This window comes from Aphelocoma coerulescens, chromosome 4 (genome assembly GCF_041296385.1).
Source record: "Aphelocoma coerulescens isolate FSJ_1873_10779 chromosome 4, UR_Acoe_1.0, whole genome shotgun sequence".
NCBI classification, from domain to species: domain Eukaryota; kingdom Metazoa; phylum Chordata; class Aves; order Passeriformes; family Corvidae; genus Aphelocoma; species Aphelocoma coerulescens.
In genome coordinates, this window is record NC_091017.1 from 45,493,753 (window position 1) to 45,513,475 (window position 19,723).

The following is a 19,723-nucleotide window of genomic DNA, read 5'->3' on the forward strand; positions in this document are numbered from 1 at the left end:
TAAATACTTACACATGCAGGTATCATGTAATTTTAGAGCTCAGTACTAAATGTGTAAGTGTGAATATAATTTTTTTTATATTACATAATACAGAATTAAAAGCTTAAAACATAGAACACGGTTGTGTAGCAACTTGAAAATATTTTATTTGCACATGCCCACTTGTTAAATAGCACTATACTGGGGCCTCAGTGAAAGGCTGTTGTAAGCTCTAATAACAGTAAGTTAATCTCTAGGCTAAGAGTATGGAAAATACAACTTTTCTTGGTGGTTTCCCTTTTTTTTTCCTTTACATATGAAACTAATCTAAAAATATTTGAGTTATCAAAACAAAAGGGAAAATAATCTTCCTGATAATAAAGTGGCGTATATAAGTATTTACTTTTTGCTTCTAGTCTACTTTAAACCTTGTTTTAAAACAGCACTCTTTAGGCATCAATGGGTTGAAGTTAATTTTCAACCCAAATGTAATAATAAAAACAAGTCAAATATATTCCCATTATCACTCAAGATGTTGCAGTTAGAAGATGGATACAGAAACGGCAAAAAATATCCAGCTGCTCTACATCAAAAACTAGTCCAAGTGCAAATAAATACTTGGAAGTGTTTTGTCTTTAAATTGAAAGGACTCCTAAAATAAAAAGTGATTCAATTCAGTGTGACAAATGAAGTATGAATTCCATTTTGCAATAAGTAATAGGGAGGGTTTTATTTTTGTTCCTTTAACTGTGTTTCACCCAGACATATGAATATTGTATTTAGTGCTAAACAGTTTCAGAAGATGAAAGTTGCCAATTGTTGGAGCCTATGCGCATTTTCTAGGCCACAGCCACTGAGCTGACAAGGAAAGCAGAAATGTGAAAATCTAGAATAATAGAAAGCATTCACATCTCATAAAGCTGAATTTCAGCTGGGTGCTTTAAATAAGAAAAGGGCAAATATGAGGGGAAGTATCTCTTTCCCAGCTCAGAGACAGTCTCAGAGGGTCTTTCAGCCACTTAGGGCACTCCCTTTAGGGTTTTTATTCACTGCAGATACGCACACACACATAGAAAAAAAAAAAAAGAAAAGAAAAAAAATTGTGACTTTTGCATTTGCTAAACAGTGACAAACTCTACTTTAGACCCAGTATGATCCTTATATTTTATGTAGTTTAAGCATCCTTTACAGACCCGAAATTATTAAATATCTACCTCAAAGAATCAGAATATAACTATCTTTACTTTCATTTGTGTTGGGGTAGCTGTGAGCAGCACCATGGCAAATAAAATGGCTGTTTAGCTGGGTGTAGTGTAGTAGAGATCAAGAGCAAAATAATGGGAAAAAAATCCTTAATTTTTTAAGCAGGTTTTCTAGAGCAAAGATCTAGTGATTTTATTTCCTCTTGTCCTATCCTTTGAGGATCCTGGCCTACTGTGTAATTAATTACTGAGCAAGAAGTATTGGGTTGATTTATATGGGATCCCTGTTGGGTAAGGAAAATAGACATTTCCTACTTGGTGACTTGTTCATATGTATGGGTTGGGTTTGGGACATTACTTGCATTTTTGTAGTTCCTTTCAGTTTATAATAAATTGGAAAATGTTTCAAGGTATGTTAAAACTTGCATGAGATTAAGAGATTATAGAATATGTTAAGTTTCGTGGACTCATTAGGTGAAAATTAGGTGAACTGGAGAACAATGGACAGAAAAAGAGGAAGAGCAGGTTAAGTAACTTGCTAGAGGAAGAAGGAATGGGCACCAGGTGGCACCCTTTTCCCATAGCAAGCTAGGAGTTGATGGATGGCGGTGCATCAGGCTGTCCTGATAGGCTTCCAAAAGCTCTCTTTTAATGACATCTACATCCTCTCCTCACGGTAGCTTCTCACTTATCCTTCCTTTGGTTTTAGAGTCATTGGCTTTGGGTCAGCAGTTTGGGAGGCAGCAGATGCTGTGATGGATGCGGAGCTGCCAGGGTGCTGGATGGCTTGTTGGTCACGAGCTGACACGTATGGCCACTGGCTGCTTCCCCAGAGCTGCCGGAGGGCAGAACCTAGCAGGCAAGCAAATGTCTGCATCAGATGGAGATTGTGTAGGAAGCTAAGTGAGAGGATAACAGCACAAGGATTGGGATAAAAGGGGAGTTAGGAATTTATCAAAAAGGGGTAGATAACTGAAAACCAATTCCGTGGAAGGGAAGTAACATGGAGAAGCATATAGGTAGGGAGACTGTATAATAAATTTGAGACAAAGAAAATCATGGAAAGAAGAAAAGGCGAATGTTCTGTCTGCTCCTACTTATTGAGTTTCAAGAAAAGCACCTAAAAAAACCTCATTACAAAGAAAACAAATAGTCAAAAGGGAAGGAAAAAAAAAAGATGGAACTGATTTTTCTCTTGAATTCTTTTTTTAAGGACAGTTTCTGGAGAACCTACTTTAGGCTGTAGTGTGGGAAGACAGAAGAGACAGTTGATGAAACAGAGTATTGGATAGCTGATTATATTGATGGTTTTTCATTTTCCCAGTCTAGCTTAAACCCCTGGTTGTTCATGATTATAGAGTAGTAGCTTTTCCATCTGATAGCCAAGTTTGTTCTCCTCAGATTTGCATCTCCCCAATTTGAATGGCACAGTTGCTTTTGACACTTTTCCAGAGAGACTGTAAATGTTGAAGCTGCCAAGGCAAAATGCATTCTGAACCTATAGTTAACAACATCTTGTTTCTGGGTAGTACTTCTTACTGAATCCTGAAGCATGTAATGTGAATTGCTTTGGAAAGCATTTTGTATCCTTAAGATAGAAAAGCATATTTCAGCATCTGATAACTATAAAGAAACTTTCAAGGCTGCTGACCCAGATGCTTTAAAATAGGCTTGAATTTAGTTAAATTTTATTTCAGGCTGCTTTTACTGACCTTCGCTCCCCCGCTCCCCTTGCATTCCCTCGGTGGTCTTTCAAAAGCCAGGTGTCTGGGATTGTCTCCAGCCTACTCTGAAAGCACCCCAGGCCTTGGATTAATACATGAGGGCTGCCTTTTATTTAAGTCCTTCCATTTACATAATGCCTGCTCAGTCAAACCCACTTGCAATGTACAGCCAAGTTGAACCAAAACCTCAGCAGGTCAGTAGTGCACGGTCCTGGATTTTACTGAATTTAAGTGTTGCACCTTCTTGCAATGAAAACTGAAGAATATTGCAAAGGTGTTTTGGATTTCTGATTCACAGAAGGATATTGTAGACATCTTTGATCTTTGTGTAAAAGAACTAAAGAAAGAACAGTATTTTAAAAATGTGTTCATGCTTAAAGGGTGTGAGTATAGATCTAATATCAGGGTGAAAATTTCATTGTGTATACATGGCATGACAGTACATTGTTAGAATTAAAAATACTTCCTTTAACACATAGAACAGACTAGCCTGGACTGCATCAATGTCATTCTGTTATACCAAGTTCTCACTCTGAAAGCATTGTCAATAAATGAAAACACTTTGAGTCTCATTTTCTAAATGTAGCTCAGAACTACTGATATCAAAATCCAAACAAATAAATTTCTTGTTATCTTTTTCAAGCATATAAAACTATGGATTTTGTGTGTGTGTGGTTGGTTGGTTTGGCCTTTTCTGATGATTCCAACTGTCAACTTTTACAGCTTGACATTGTTTTTTACTAGAGTCCTTTTCAATACTGTTGAAAGTGGGTCACAGGACCTGGCTCAATTAGGAGTGAAAGGAACAGCTACAAAAATAGTGAGCCCTGCTTAGACTGTGTGTTCAAAATAGTCACATTGATGAATTTGCCAACAGAAGGTATTATTAGTGATTGTTTCAGCAAGAGGTGAAAGTTCTCCCTGATTAGCACTTGAGCAGTGAGTAAACAAAGAACTGACTTTTATGAAAATAAGAATGATCAGGTAAAAGAAACACATTTTAGAATACCTTTTTTATCACAAGTTTCTTTGAATAATATAACTTAGTATGATTATATTAGAACAGCATTATTTTTCCAATATTCTGCTCTGCTACTTTTTGGGGTTTTTTGCATGAAAACACATTGTTTGAATCATCAATTGACTCCAGCACTTCGATGTATATTATTTTTAGTACTTACAAGATATATCACTGCTTGATTCCTCTAATGAGCAAATAGTTGTTCCCTGTACTTTGTGTAAGTAATTCACATATTTATATATTTCTTTAGATTGGAGTACTGTATTAATAAACTGTTGATATGAGATTATTCTTGGTCTTTGTGTACCGTGCTATTGTGGGTAGTCCTTCAGTGACTTAAAAAATCATAGTGACTGCTTTTATTTCCATTTCTAAATTTTCCTGTTGATAAAGGGTATCTGACATGCAGTTCTTAATTTTATAGATATTTCAATCATGTGCACGCAAAAATCACAGTTTTCTGTTGCTGTCTTTTGCATTCTCTTTTTCACCTTGTAAATTATGGGGTCTTTCCATGAAATTCAGAAACTTTTGCTGTATTTTCTTTAGAATTCCAAGATTTTGTTTGTGCCTGGCACATATGAATTAAGCAGATACTCATTAGGAATATCTCAAGAACACTATAGTATTTATTCTACAGATTTTTTATTGAAATTTTATTGTAAAATGTGAAATGCATAAGCAGTGGAATTATACTGAAAATTTTCAGAAAGAAGGGAACATAGAAATTATTAGAATTACCAGCTAATCGGGTCCAATATGGGGAAGATAATTGCGTGAAATTCGGTGCCAGATTGGGTCTTGTTTCTCTATTACAGTAAATAGTTAGGCTAAGAAGAAAAACTTCAAATCTTAAGATAGATTATGAAGAGAGATGAATGTTTCTAAATACACAAGTGTGAAGGTTGTAAACATTAAAAGTGATACTTAAAAGGTTGCATAATAGTGACAAGGAAATAACAGAAATAAAAATAAGTTGTGGATTGGAATAAAAATTCAGTGTATATTGTGAAATAGAAATATTTATTAGGGGAATTGCTATGACAGGACATCATGCTGCTCAGTGATTTATGGTTCAGCATGGTATAGAGTGGAAAGCATAGCGGATATTGGAGTCCTTGATGGTGTTCTGTAGATTTGGTTTTTTTCTTGTTTAAGCACACCAAATATATCTCAAAGATAAATACTAAAGAAATTTCTGTGTGCTTTGCTAGATTTTAAAGTTATTGAAAGGGAAAAGCCCTTCAAGAAGGAACTGCCTTCTCTCTAAAATGTCTGTCAATACCAAAAATGTCTGAATGACAGAATAAATGTTTGACATCTTAATATTTTCATTATAGTTAGCAAGCAAGGAGCAAGCAATGACCTTTTTAAGAGCAAGTGTTGAATTTATCATGTAGGTCTACACTCGATGGTGATGCACCTCTTGTGTCCAAGGCAGGAGGGATGCGTTGCCTTTCAAAGCACACCAACTGGCTCACACTTCAGTGCTGGTTGTATCACAGTACTTTTGGTAGTCAGGGGCCCAGTGTGTCCAAATAATTCCCCTTTGCCAGTGGCTTCTGAAAAGGGTTGTCTAGAGCTATTGGCATGGACTGTGGTGGAAGTTTTCCAGTGCATGATGGTGATGGCTCTTACACCAGCTTTGGCCAGCATCTTCAGCTGAAATGGTCTATGAAGTTTCCATTATCTTCTGTAAACATGGAGGTCCCTTTTCACTGCCACCTGCCAATCACAGTATCACCATCTGTCATGACAATTAGTATATGAGGTGCAGTGTTTTATGTACTACAGTGACACTTTACTCTTCCTATCATTTCTGCTATGTTTTCCTTCCCTGAATACGCTGGTTGAAGCTTATCTGACACATATTGGTTTGCAAACCTCTGAAAAATCCCCAATTACAAGTAGCTGATAGTGTGTTAATGGAAGGTGAGTACTGAGAACATGGTCAGTGTGATATCAGAAAACTTAGAGAGTAACTGACGAAAAAAGAAAGTTTTAATACTCTTGGAAATTTAGTTGTGCAACCATATTTTGCTGCTGCTGAAACGCATCAACCCTGGTTTCAAAATGAACTTTAAAGAGATACGCTTTTTCATTTTATTTCACAACTGTATATTTTAGTTAAAAGTAAAAATTTCTGAGTTCAGTTAGTTGAAAATAACTATTATAGAGTGTTGGGGGAAAGCTTGAGCTTGTGAAGATGAGCCTGAGGTAAAAGGACTTGGACAAAAGTTTGGTCATTTTAAACATATTGATCAGAGAGAAAATGATAAACCATTTTGCCTACAGGTGAAAAGGAGGGAAATGTAGTAATAAATGGGTCATATGTGTTTGAGGAGAAGGGAAGGCTTTCGTTGATCATCTGGCACAGGTTCCTAGATACCTTTAGGCTGATTTCATGAAGTGGGAAAGTCTTCAGTCAGAACCTCAGGAGAAAGACAGTTGTGACTCAAAAAAATAAATGTGTTTGACCAAGTGTTTTGTGATTTGAGTTTAGCTGGAAGAAACATATTTAACAGAAATCAGACTTTCTCTGTAAATATTTGGGATTTGACAGAAATATCTTACAGCTCAGAAAGTAATTTCTTTTGTTTATTGTTGCTTGATTATCTGGCATGTGAAGAGACTATTTTTTTGTTGTTGTTTTTATAAATAATGCAATATAAATAATAAAGGCAGGGGGCATTAAAATATTCTATTTTCTGGAGTTTTTTTTCTTCTGTGGAGGGAGGTTTCACGGTTTGGTGTGGGATTTTTTGTTGTTGTTGGTTTTTTTTGTGGGGGGTTTTTTGTTTTTTTTTTTTGTTTTTTTGTTTTTTTTTTTGTTTTGTTTTGTTTTGTTTTTCTAGAGGTTATCATTAATATTGGGAATTGCTAAACAGTTTTAAGTGTGAGTCCTGTAAAGCTGGATCCCCAATTTAACCACTTGAAAGGATATAAATGCATTATAAGCAGGAAGCTTATGTATAAAACTCACAACAGCCAATTAGGACTGCAGCAGAAAAATGGTCTAATTTAAAGGGCTGAAATGTGCACAAATGAAGTGTACAGCTTTACACATTTTAAATGGTTGTGTTTCAATCTGTAAAACAAATTTTATTTCCATTGTAGGAATTCTTGATAAAAGGTGGGTTTTGTGATGTATTGGATTTAAATTTGTAACATTTAAAATGTTCTGTATTGACTTCTTATCTGTCAAAAAAAATTGTCTTTAAAGAAAATTTATTGTAGCATGTTGCAGTTTTGGTGATATAAAAATTGCTTAGCACACTGTGTAACAATATTTAATTCTTCTTTTGAGCTGCACAGAACTCAGTAATTGCAAGAGGGGTGTTTTTCATATATATTAATAAGGCATGAAAACTTCCTCCACCCTTTTTTTAATCTTTGAGTCATACTGTCAGTTTTGACATTTTCTTAAGCCCGCCTATGGAGGAGATTTGTGTCGTGTTTTGAATAAAACAGGAAGGTCTTAGAGATGCTTGGGAACTGAAAAAGTGCCAGTCTGTATCAAGAGCAGACTCAACAATGTGACAGTGGAAAAAAATGGAATTTATATTATCCTGAGAATAGGTATTTTGAGATGAAGGAAACATATGTAACTTTCTAATTGAGAAATCCTAGAAGTAGCCAAGCTCAAGGAGATTGGGTTGTTATTGTTTTTCTTGGCTGGTGTTGACACTCTGTAGCAAGTACCGAGGAATGGGTGAAGCTAAAAGCCGTGGGTCCCAAGTAGAAACTTGAGTTCCATCTGTTTCTTGGAGGAGGAAATATAAGAAATGGATATTTCAAGGCAGAATGTGTGAGCCTGACACTGAAAAAAAAATCATCACGCTGACAATAGACTGCAAATTTTAAATACCAATGAAACAGTGATACAATATTGTAAGAGAGTGGAAAACTGCCTTCCAGAAGTAGACTTTTAAAATTCAAAATTGTGTAGCTATGTTCAATGTTCTGTTGAAACAACTGGGTTACTTTCTGTTCTTGTTTTGCATGGGCTAAGTTTAGGGATAGTAATGATCTCAGATTAAAAACTGAATCTAATGCATGACACACACAGCAGAAAAATAGCTGGATTTTTCTCTCTGCTGCACAGGTCTGGGTCTTATTTTACTTTAAAATATATTTTCAGTTGTAGTGAAAGTACATGTTGGATATCAACCCCTTACAGTTGAAAAGATTTTAATAGCTAGTAGGAGGAATGTACTTAATATCCCCTGTTTCAGCCTTTGGTCCTTTAAAATTGCAGCCATGCCTTGACAACAAAGATCAGCTATTAAACAAGGTTTGTGCAGGAGGAGGTGGGAGGATGCAAGAAGTGACAAGATAAAGTATCTAGTGAAAGAAAAAGTAATGTGAGGTCTTTGGTCTGGAAAAGAGAGCGTTGAGTGATACGGGCATAGTGCTTAGCTTTACGTTTTTACTGTTTACCTTTGCTAGGCAAGTCTTTTAAAGAACTTTTTGAAGAGACTAAAATTCTTTGTGATAGGTTTTTTGGTGTGTGGGTGTGTTGGTTTGTTTTTGGTATTTTTTTTTAGGGGGACTGGGGGTAAAATTGTTTCTGTGTGTGCTGGTATATTTTTCTGGGGGTCAAAGAGCTGCCTTTATCATATTCCTTCAAAGTTGTTTTAGAAAAAACTGCCTTATTTTCATTATCTGGAGAATTCCTTACTTTGTACAAATAATACCATTATTAATAATATTTTTTAGGCTATGAAAGAGCCCTCTTACACTGTCTCAGGATTTTCTGTCAGTACTTAATTTTGGTGTATTTAGCACTGCAGTACATTAAGACACTTCTGCTCTGGTTTCTATATCCAGAATTTCACAATGCTAATGATCACATGTGGTTACAGGTAACTAAGGTGGGTGTGCAGCTTAGACTGTGGAATAGCTGGCTATAAGAGCTTTTTATCAGTTTCCAGTTCTTAAACTCTTCTGTTCACTACTCTTTTTGATTTAGTTTCTTTTTCTTTCTTATTGGAAAGCTGTGTATCTGAATTGACTAACATCTCAACAGCGCTTTTGTACCGAAGATTAGCCAATTGTGTGGAATAAAGCAGACTGCTGTGTGCCCTTTCTTTTTGTTATCCTTTATGTATTCTATAAAAGCCTACTTTCATTTCTTTCATGAAAATGAATACTAAAAGGTTTAAAAACGAAACCAGAGTGCATGCCACAATGATTTGTTTAATTCAGTGGCATTGTTTAAATGGTTACTTGAGCCAAGTGGTTACTTGATCCAGATACCATGTTCACATTTACGTATGTGCGTATATATATACATGTGTCTAGTCATTTTCAGCTGTTAATTGGAGGTAATAAAGTTTAAATTGATGGTACAGCAGAATAAACAGCAAAGTCCACCAGCACTTTTGTTTTTGACCAGAAAGTGTTTTACATCCCTGCAGTGATTCACTGTAGAGGCCATACCATGAACCTGACCAGAGCTACTGAGTCACACAGATGGTTCTGACCTTCAGAACATAAGGTCAGAGCTTGAGTGAAGTCTCAGATAGCAAAAATACCTTCATTTTTACTGAGACAACAAAGACCTGTTAGCCATTGCTGGGTAGTTAATGTTTACTGAGTGGTCTCCTAAAGACAAAGTACTTCTTGGTTACAAATCCATTATTGCTCTTCCCCGTGGTCTGACAGCCGTATACCCTTCAAAAGGAGAAGAGCAATGAAATATGTCACCTGCTGTAAGTGTCCAGTTGTCTTCTCTGACCAAGTAAGTGAAAAAAATGATGATGTGGAAGATCTTAGAGCATAATCCTTCCCTTTCAGAAAATTTCTTGTCTCTGTTTACTGAATTGATCTGTGAGGGAAACATGCACTGTGTGTACGATTTACAGTGCAATATCAAATTGTCCAGAAGAAAATACTATTGGCCTATGGCAAATGCACAAAAATATTCTGTATGGCTTATTTTTTAAGAGCAGCAATGTTTCCAGTGTGTACTGCTGCAAGAAAACAGGACATTTCATCAGGAGTTAAGAATCTGTCTGAGCTGTAAACCCTAAGATAATTAGAATAATTAGTCTCTAGCCTAACATGTTGCTACTATGTAGTTAGTTAATGTGAGGTAGTCATGTTTCTTTGGTAAGGAGATGATTTAAAAATAGAATGGGTCAGTTAAATGGGGGCACTATAGAAAAACTCTGGGTATGAAATTCCAAATATATAGATATCAAAGAGAGCCAAGAGAATGAACCAGCTGTTCAAAAATATTCTAAGATGCTTTAAAAGAAAAAAAAACTACTCATAAGAAAAAAGTCAAGAATAGAATCTTGATGATGCAAATGAATATTGTTTCCAATTTTAAATTGTTTTCATGATGATATAAACATACCCCAAGATGTACTGGGCAGCTTGTTTATTCTGTACTTTTACTGAGCTAGTAACAGATGTTAGGCCTTTCAGGTAGAGATGGGTGATGTTAGATTGATGTAAACCCAATTCTATTTAAGTCTTCTATGCTTTGAAAAGCAGAGTACACAACTTTAGGTTACTGTATTTCTTGCATCTAGTACATTCTTGGTTTTGACGTGTGTGGAAAGGAATATTAAATATCAGCTTGTTCAGTGTTTACTGGTTATTTGGGTAAAGTTAAGCATGTTTCACCTGAAGTCAATATTAGTATTACAAATCAAACAGTTAATTAGCATTTAAAGATATTACATTTTCTCTGTAGAATACAGTAAAGGTATTGTAATTATGGACTTTGATTATTTTCATGCCTGCTGCTGAGTTTATGAAAATATCCTTTCATGTGGATTTTTCCAATTATGAAATAGGAATCGTCCCAGTCCTGGACAAGTGCTCTGATGCTTGTGGACGATAAATCTGTTTTTTGTTTTTGTTCAGTGTTATCTCTACGATAAGAATTCCTTCAGGAGAATGTATTTGCAATGACAATTTTTAAAAATTTTTGCATAGATGCTCTTTACTTTGCTCCTTTGTATACAAATTTAAGGCTAAAATGGGGCTCATGTCAGCATAATATCTGATCAGCAGAATGGCCTCTGCTGAATAATAGTGTGAGGTATACAGCACAATTCCATAAATTGAATAGGAATTAGTAGTTTGCTATTTGAATGTAGTTTACATAGCTTTATATTTAACATCTCAGTCCTTGAAATTAGAAATTTGTCTTTTGGTTGCTTCTTATTGATGCTTTATTTTTAGTAAAAGGAAATACAAATAACATTTGTATTTGATCCCAGTCAGTATTAACCTTCCAAAACAACACACTAAGCTTAAACCAACTTCCAATAAGTATGTCCATGTTAGGTAACTACTTTTAGACTTCTCCTTTTGATGCATTATGAGAACAGGTATATTGAAGGAAAATAAATTACATGCCCTAGAGATGAAAAAGAAGCACTTATAGGAAAAAATTAGATTAAAAATTACAAATAAAAATTACAAAGCACTTATAGGAAAAAATGAGATTAAAAATTACAAATAAAAATTACAAAGCACTTATAGGAAAAAATGAGATTAAAATTACAAATGAGATTAAAAATTACAAAATTAGAAATTAAAAAATGTTGATATGTGATGGAAAATGGGATGGAAAAACTATAGCCATGCTTAAACTATTATTTTTATCTGTAAGGGAAAAGATTTAATTAATAAACAAAATGCTCAAAAAAAACCAAACTGAAAAACCCCCACACCTATCTCTCCCCCTACAAAAAACCCAGCAAAAACCAAAACACCCAAGCAAACAAAAAAACCCCCAAACCCCAAGCTTCACATGCTCTCACATGGCCTCCCAGAAATCAGTTGCTGAAAACATAGATCAGGAGAACTAAGAAATATCCTTGTTTCTATTGCTTAGTAATGTAGAGTAACCAGTATCCAAGTTGAGGAGTGGGTTTTGAAATTCTTAGGTAGAAAAGTCTAGTAGTTGATATCATAGTAATTGATTTGGGCTACTGCTCTTGTATACATTGAGTCTTTAAGCTGTATAGAGCTGTCTGATAAGGAACTGTAGCTCTAAGCTAGAGATGTGAGTAGATCAACTATGTGGTTTTATGTTTGTGGCAGTAAATGATACAGTAGGACTAATAGATAAGACCCAAGGTTTGGGTGTTTTCTGGTAGAAGAAGAATAAACAGTGATAAGTTGCAAATCAGAGAATATGATAACCACTAAAAAAAGTCATTTTCAGGCTCCTGACAGAACTATTTTATCTGAAGGGTTCTTGGGATGTGAGGATGATTCTGGGTTGCAAGCAAATGTTTTTGCTCACGTAGTAACTGTTTTTAGATTTTGAGAAACAGTAAAATAAGAACAATCTGTTTGATTCCTTAAAATGCTGATAAAGTTGTAAAATGGAAACAGAAATGGGAAAAGTTAATATCTCTGTTAGCTGAAATATCTTCTCATATAATTGAATTTTTGCTAAATATCCTAGTGTGTTGTATTTTGTGTCAAGTGTTGAAATGTATTCCTTAGGACAGCTACCATCATAGGGTCTCTTGACTGGTTTAACTATATTGTTAGGAGAAAAATAATTAAAGAAAAGCTGGCATTTGCATATGTAGTTTATACAGCATGGAAATTACCTGAACTTTCTAAAGGTAGTGGTAAGATTACTTTTTCCCTGCTAGTTTGTCTTAATTTGCTTCCTTCTTTTTAATGTATGTAACTGACAAAAACAGAACGTGCCATTTTGCTCAGGAAAATGCACTAAAGTTTTAGTTAGGCCTTTATGAAGCATGGTACTTGTCTTATGTAAATGATGTCAATTCAGATGAGGATGGCACTAATCAATGCTATGTGGGCTGCATGGCATTTAACAAACAGAAGAGCTTCGTTAATGCATCATTAGCAAAAATGTTTTTTTTTCATCCTTCGTAACTGAGTGTGCACATGCAAGCCATGTGTTTGCTGTTGTGGACTGTAGGTTTGCTTTTTCAGTCTTCCCAAGTTACAAATACTATTGATTAGCTGTACCAGTACCCTGTGTAGTATGATAAATGGCTTGGGTACCAGCATTCAAAAATCTCTCAGATAGGCTAAATTATGTTTATGTCCTAACAGCAGTATGTTCTTATGGATCTCTGTGTGCAAAGTATCCCACACAGGTACTCGCAGCAAGTGTTTAATCCAAAGCAGTGTCAGGTGTGCTTCTGAAGGGGTCTGCAAGTGAATGTGCCATACTACTTGTCTATCCAAACAGCATAAACGTGGAAAAATCAACTGCAAGTGCAGAATGGGAGAAAGTAATTGTCCGCTGTAATGCTCGTGAATCAAGAGATAGTTTATGTTAGTGATTCCTGTACTGGAGATGAGTAGATTTTTGTTTTGAAAGGTTGCTGGAATACTGAGTTGTTTCCTTCTTCATGAACAGGTGTGGACTGACAGGTTTAATTTTGTGGAAAGAAAAATTTGTCATGTTAGTGCTAAATTTAAGGTATTGTCTCCTAGATGTTTCTTCTGCTCTGCCTTTGTAGTCTAGATTAACAGTGGAAATATTGATAGAAAATCTACCAGGGAATAAAGCTTTGCAGCAGAACTACCTGCTACATAGAGATTCATATTGGAGGAAAAAAAAATGAAATTTTTTCACAGGGGTACCTAAAATATGGAAACGTTCTCTCGGGTGGTATTTAATAACACCTTAAAATTTGATAAAGCAATCAATCTTCTTTTATTACTAGCTTGGAAATGTCCTGTAGAATGGGACAGAACAAAAATTGTTTCTTTTCTAATATGTAAAAATTAAATGATAAATAATTGTTATATCACCAAAAAAATAGCATGTCTCAGGTGTCCTGGAGCCTGTTACCTCTCTCGGTGTTAGTATCAGAAAATTCCAAAATTTCTTATTTCTGCTATGTGCCACTTATTAATTTTCCATGTATCATGAAGGCTGCCATATTCTTCAGGCTACTTGCTCTGGCACGAGTACAGTGAGCCTAAATGCAGAGCTTGTACGACTAGAAAAAGAATTTGTTATAAATTATTCTCTGGTTGTATATGAATAATTATTTAGGTGTGGAGGGACCTCCAGAGGTTTCCTCATCCATCTCCTTGATCAGCTCCAAGCAGGCCTGGTTAGATTGGGTTGCTCAGTGCTGTGTCCAGCTGAGTCTTGAATCCCTGCAGGATGAAGACCCCATGACCTCTCCCTATGAGCATCCTGTGTGGGTGTTTGCCCATGCCTGTGGTAAATATTTACTGGTTTTGGATGAACTAGCAAGTAGGAACAGACTTTTTCATCCTTCTGTCCAGTGGCCCCTTTTCCTGTTTTCCTGAACTAGAGCATAAACCAAAGAAGCTGCTTCCATACTGCAATTCTGGCTGGACTGCTTGCCTCTCCTCATAGAGGAGAACATATCTTACATACTTTAAAAAAATATGTAGTCTGATTGTAATTTTTTGTTAGTGAGAAAGAGCACGCTTCTGGTTGATTCTGCTTCAATAATTGGCTTTCCATTTTTCATAGGAGTCTATTGCAAGGTGAAAGAGAGTCTGTGAGAAATTGGCAACAATCAGGCAACTATTTCTTTAACTTTAGAGGTAAGCTGTCATTAAGTGTGTTGTTTGGTATAGTATTGGAAGGGGAGTGAAAGGAAACTAGAAAAATAAGAACGGTGTTTATACATTACCATGTATAAAACAGTTTGCCTGTTTCTGCGGATGTCTGTAACCAATAATATTTGTGCTTATCCTTTACCAGTGTTACCTTTTACCCTTCATCCATTGGAGTGCAGAACTTCCTACTTCCCCACATCTAGTTGGCAAATATTTTAAATAGATGTGTTTCTTCCCTCTTGCACTGGCAGCAGAAAAAGTACTTTAACTATTTGTTCAGTTATTTAACCACAATGATAGTGGATTTTATAGGAGCGTATATCTAGGAATCTAGTTTTTGGTAGGGGCAAGGTCAATCACACTTTTTGCCAGGGCATTATTTCCCTGAAATTTCTCACAGTGAAAAAACTTTATCAGCTGAAGATGGGGTTTGTCTGCTTTCAAAATACTGGAGTGCCAGCCCCTGTACCCCAGTTTTAAAAACTGGGCACTCATCAGTTATATAAGGGTGGTAGTAACTCTCCCCTTTTTGGGGAAGGTAGGGGCTTACCAAGAGAATGAACTATTGATTTTATTTTTTAAAATCTAAATTACCTAAATTTATGTTATTCTAGAAATTAAGAAATATGCTGAAATATAAATTTTAGTAAGACTTCAGAGAAAGAACTGCATAATATGTTGCTGCACTGTGGAATGCTGCAATTTACTGGGCTAAGGATATATCAGAAGGTTAATCGTGTGCTCTCTTTTTCTGAGGCAGCTTTTCCTAGGCATAGCTGTTTTTAAGCTTTTCAGTCCAATTTCTGTCAACTAGATTTCTACAATGAACAGCCCAAAGGAGCATAAACAAGAGCTTCTGTTGTGGAACACAGTTCCTTTTTATTTTAAAGTGACTATTAACCCTTTTTAAAACTTTCTTTTGATGTGACCAGACAAAGAGAGACTCATATAGCCCTTTGGGATTTGCCTGCAGTGAACCTTCTTCAAAAATCATGACCTTGGTTGTCCAAGTGACAAGGCTCTCAAGTTGTTTAAAGTAGATTTAAATGAGCAGAAAGCACGATGTCAAATATGTGTTGCTGTAGATGTAGTGTGACAGTACTTTGTACTAGTTGAAGCACATGTGAGTGCATCAACCACACAGGTTGCTGACAGGATGGAAACCAAAACTCCCAGCGTACAGAGAGACAGATACACCAACTTCTTTTATCTGAACATGCAAGCATTTAATACATAAAAATGAATACAGGTTATGCTTTCTTTTGTCTGGGGTTAGGAATAATGACAGTCTTTCTTGGTAACAAGGACATTCTTTGTAATGTAGATGTATGTGTACCTTTGCCTTTACAGTCATAAGAACTTCTTGTCAAATGAACCAAAAAGTCCCAAGCGAAACTTTCCCATCATAACAGAACAAGAACTCAGTAACTTGTTATTCAAAACCCTGTGATAGAATACATTTCTGTCTTCAGAAATTGGGTTCTATATGCATTTCCCTGGGAAAAATGTACTCCAGTGATTGTTTCAATGTATGCACTGGGTTATAAAGGGAGTTTCCGTGATACTGTACGTATCAGCTGCACATGAGCAATTTGTGGTTTGAAGAGGGAACCTGGGATGGAGAGATCCAACCTTCTGTATCCAATTTTACCCTGTGGAATATGCCATTAAACAATCCTATTGTGTGTTTAAAATTTCATTTTTTCCGTTGGAACGCTAGACCATATGGTTTATTTGGAGAAGTTTATGGATAGTTCATCTTTGTTTACTTGTTTTCTACTTTAGATATCAGATAATGTGAGAAAATGTAATGTATCAAAGGTAAACCTTGAAGTTCAGCATGGTGTTAAACTATACCTTATGTCTTAATTATTTTATTAGAATATAAAAGTTGTGTCTCTTTGATTTAGCTGCACATTTGAACTAAAGTCACATCGAGCTGATGTATAAAAATCAGGTAATTGTGAAATATTTAATTAGAAAAGGGTATGGATCTTGTTTCACAAGAACTAGTTGAAGAATTGAACACCGCAGGAGAGATATTATTATTCCTTTTAATGTGTGAACTAGACTTGGGGTATATTTTCTGACATCAGCCAGTCTTTTTGATTTTTATAGAAAATCCTGGTGATGGTGTGGTTTTTGTTTTTTGTTTTTTTTTTTTCTTTCCACTGTAGCCTACAGTTATTTACTTGTCTTATCTTATACATTTATTTTATACAATGGTTTACAAATGGAAAATTTTCTTAGGATATATATTTAGGATATAGTATAGCTAACCTGTAGAAGTGTTTAAGTTATTCAAATATATGTGCTGTGTGAGATAGACTAGAAGGCTGTGTATCACTAGTTATTTATACAGCTTTTAGCATTCCTGTGTATTGCAATTTATTTAGATCCATGTTTTGAGCATGTTGCATTGTTTCCTGTTTCTGAGACTTAGTGGAACAGCCTCACAAAGAATTGTTATTTGATGATAAGATTGCAAAGTAGGAATGAATGAGCAGAAGAGGAGTATGCCAGGGCTGTAATAATGTTTGTAACATTCATTAAACTGTTTGTTAAGTAATATATTCGGTCAGACGAGTGTTTCCCAGCTTCTACATAGCCTATTATGTGTTCTAGTAAATTAAAACTAGGAAACCTTTGTTGGAGTTATAGTGCTCAAACTGACATCTAATTCCCCCAGACAATAGGTACAAGCCTGCAAGCCTCTCTAATTCTTTCCAGTCTTTACATTTATTGATTCTTTTGTAAACGTGTTTCATCCAATCTATTACAAACAGCACTGGTTAGAAGTGTGAAGTTTACCACGTCTGACCTAAGGCACATTAAAAACAGCAGCCATCTGCCATACAGTCAGGCATCCCAGATTTACTTCCAGTCAGAAGAAAATTTGGACCTTTAGTGGCTCAGCTGGTTTGGTTCCTGCTTTGCTTAGAGGGACTGACATGTTAATTCTTTGATCTGTCTGGTCTGGTACTGAATTTAGTTCAGCTATCATTTGTATTCTAGGTTATGTTTTATTACTTGAGTTGGCTTATATAAGTAGTTTATTTTGATTCAAGACTTCATTTTCCCTAATCTTGAGTAATGTTTTGCATATACAGATGTAAGTTTCTTACTGCGAAGTATGGATTTACTCCCTTTTTTTTCTTAACATGTCAGGTTTTCTACATCTTATTATTAAAAGTTACCAAATAGTCCATTCATAATCTCTGAATGAATAGAAAGAACAGTAAATTTTAGTGAAATGAGCACAATACATTTTTGTTATCTTCATCTTATATTGTAAAACATATGTAATAAATAATTGATAGTAAACAAACACATCTTATTTTTCCTACCATATTCATCACCAGTTTCAAAGCTTTGAAGTTCAGTAAATAATTTATGATAGTTGTTAGTGTAAGGAAATCTGACTGTAGTCCTGATCCTGCTTGGTTTTTGTCCTTGTTTTCAAGCATATCTTTGGTAGCCTTACTGAATGTTAAAAACTGTATGAATAACTGATGGGATTCATTAACCAGATGAAAATTAAATCAGCTATTTTTAATTTAAAAAAAAACCCTCTTAGACATATATAATTAAAATTTTCTGTGTCTTAAAAAGTTTTGGTTTTTTTTAAAATTTGGTATGAATTGCATAAGACAATGAAGAAGTGAATGTTTTTAATACAGAGTGGAACATGTTTTCAGCCTGCTTTTGTTCTCAAAACTTCAATCAGGGTGTCTTTTAGCCTGGTTAAATATCTTGCTGAGATCTGCTATATTTGCTGAGAATGTAACAAAAGGTATCAGAGCACAAAAACAAAGAAGTGCATGTTTTTGGCCTTTACTGAAATGTTCCATAGAATACATGTTTTAATTCCTTTGTTCTCCCTTGTTTGCATGGGAAACCGAAAGATTTTGGAGAGGTTTTTAAGCAATGAAGAGATTTTTTTTTTTCCAGGTCATTCAGGGTCATCAGAATGGCTTTTATTTGTGTCCTTATAAAAGTTCTTAAATACTCCTGTAATGTATTGTGAGTCTTCACATATATTCTGACTTATATAAAACTTTAAATAAAGCAGAAAAGAAAAAGCATGACTTCAGGCAGGGATGTAAAAATTCTCTGTAATTCTGTAACTTCCTGGTGTACTCATTTATGGCATCTCCAGTTTAACCCTCAAAATAGAGTGAGATCAGAACACAGCAAAGTGGTTTGAATGCATCCTCATTTTGGCTGCAAAAAGCAATGGAGTATAAAACCTCTCATGTAGTTTTCCCAAACTGGGCGGGGAACTGTAGCACCTGGCAATTTCTGGTTCAGTTTGTTTGTTTGTTTTTTTAGGTTTTTTTTGTTTGGTTTGTTTTTGGGTTTTTTAAAACATTGTCTGCATATAAATGCAGATGCATGATAGTACTTGTGCTCAAGGCGACAGGACTGCGTAAGAATCTCTGGCCATTCTAACTCCTCTGGGCAGGCTGCAACCTGCAGTGCTTGTCTTGCTGTGTAGTTGTGCGTATGCGAAGCCCCAGGTCTTTGTTTCTGACACGGGTGGTCTAGGCAGCACGGGATATTAATGGGTTCTGTGTTGTACAGCTGTAATTACAATGAGGCATCTCAGCAAAGCCTTCAAGAATATTTTCAATGCAGGGCTGAATATATAAGGCACTAATAGAGGGAGGCTGTTATTCTATGGTATAGGGTCTTCTGGGTCTGAGGTTTAGGCTGGTTTGTGAGACTTTCTACTTAAAGGTGATTTATAGGTATCATGAGCCAGATGTTGTGAAAGTTACCAAGAATAGCAAGTTCTTGTTATTGCCTTTCAGAAATTTATTGTCTCTCAAGATTTCCTGTACACCACTGTTATTTCCCTTGAAATCAGTATGGGACCTGCAAGACCACATTAAGCTATTATTGTCATTAGTTCACTAATTTTTCTGGGGTGGCAGATGACAGAAGAGGAATGTTTTGGGAAGTTTTTGACTTTGACCGATATAGTGATAATTTCACTTGGCAAAGGCACGTTACTACTTTCTCCCTGTTGAGTAATAAAAGCCTTCTCCAGAAAACGAATTCGTTAGACGATTTCAGGGGGAAAAAAAAGGCCACCATCTTTTATAATTAAAAGAGTTAGCCTAAATATAGATGTTACCATTGACTGCTTAGTGTTGTTTGACAGTGGCAAATTGTTTCCTTTAGGGATCTGTAAATGATGTGATGAGCAAATATTCAGTCTTCACTTGGTA

The 19,723-nt window shown here is 35.5% G+C and overlaps 1 protein-coding gene across 41 annotated transcripts in view; it reads left to right on the forward strand.

Moving 5' to 3' along the window:
* Window positions 1–19,723, forward strand: part of TENM3 (teneurin transmembrane protein 3) — a 1,310,258-nt gene that overhangs the window by 914,875 nt on the left and 375,660 nt on the right. For 35 of the 41 annotated variants that reach the window (XM_069013799.1, XM_069013797.1, XM_069013796.1 and 32 more), the window contains one exon: window positions 14,401–14,474. The exons of the other annotated variants lie outside the window; for them this stretch is intronic. The gene's annotated coding sequence lies outside the window, so the exon portion shown is untranslated. The remainder of the gene's footprint in view (window positions 1–14,400; window positions 14,475–19,723) is intronic. 41 annotated transcript variants of the gene reach the window in all.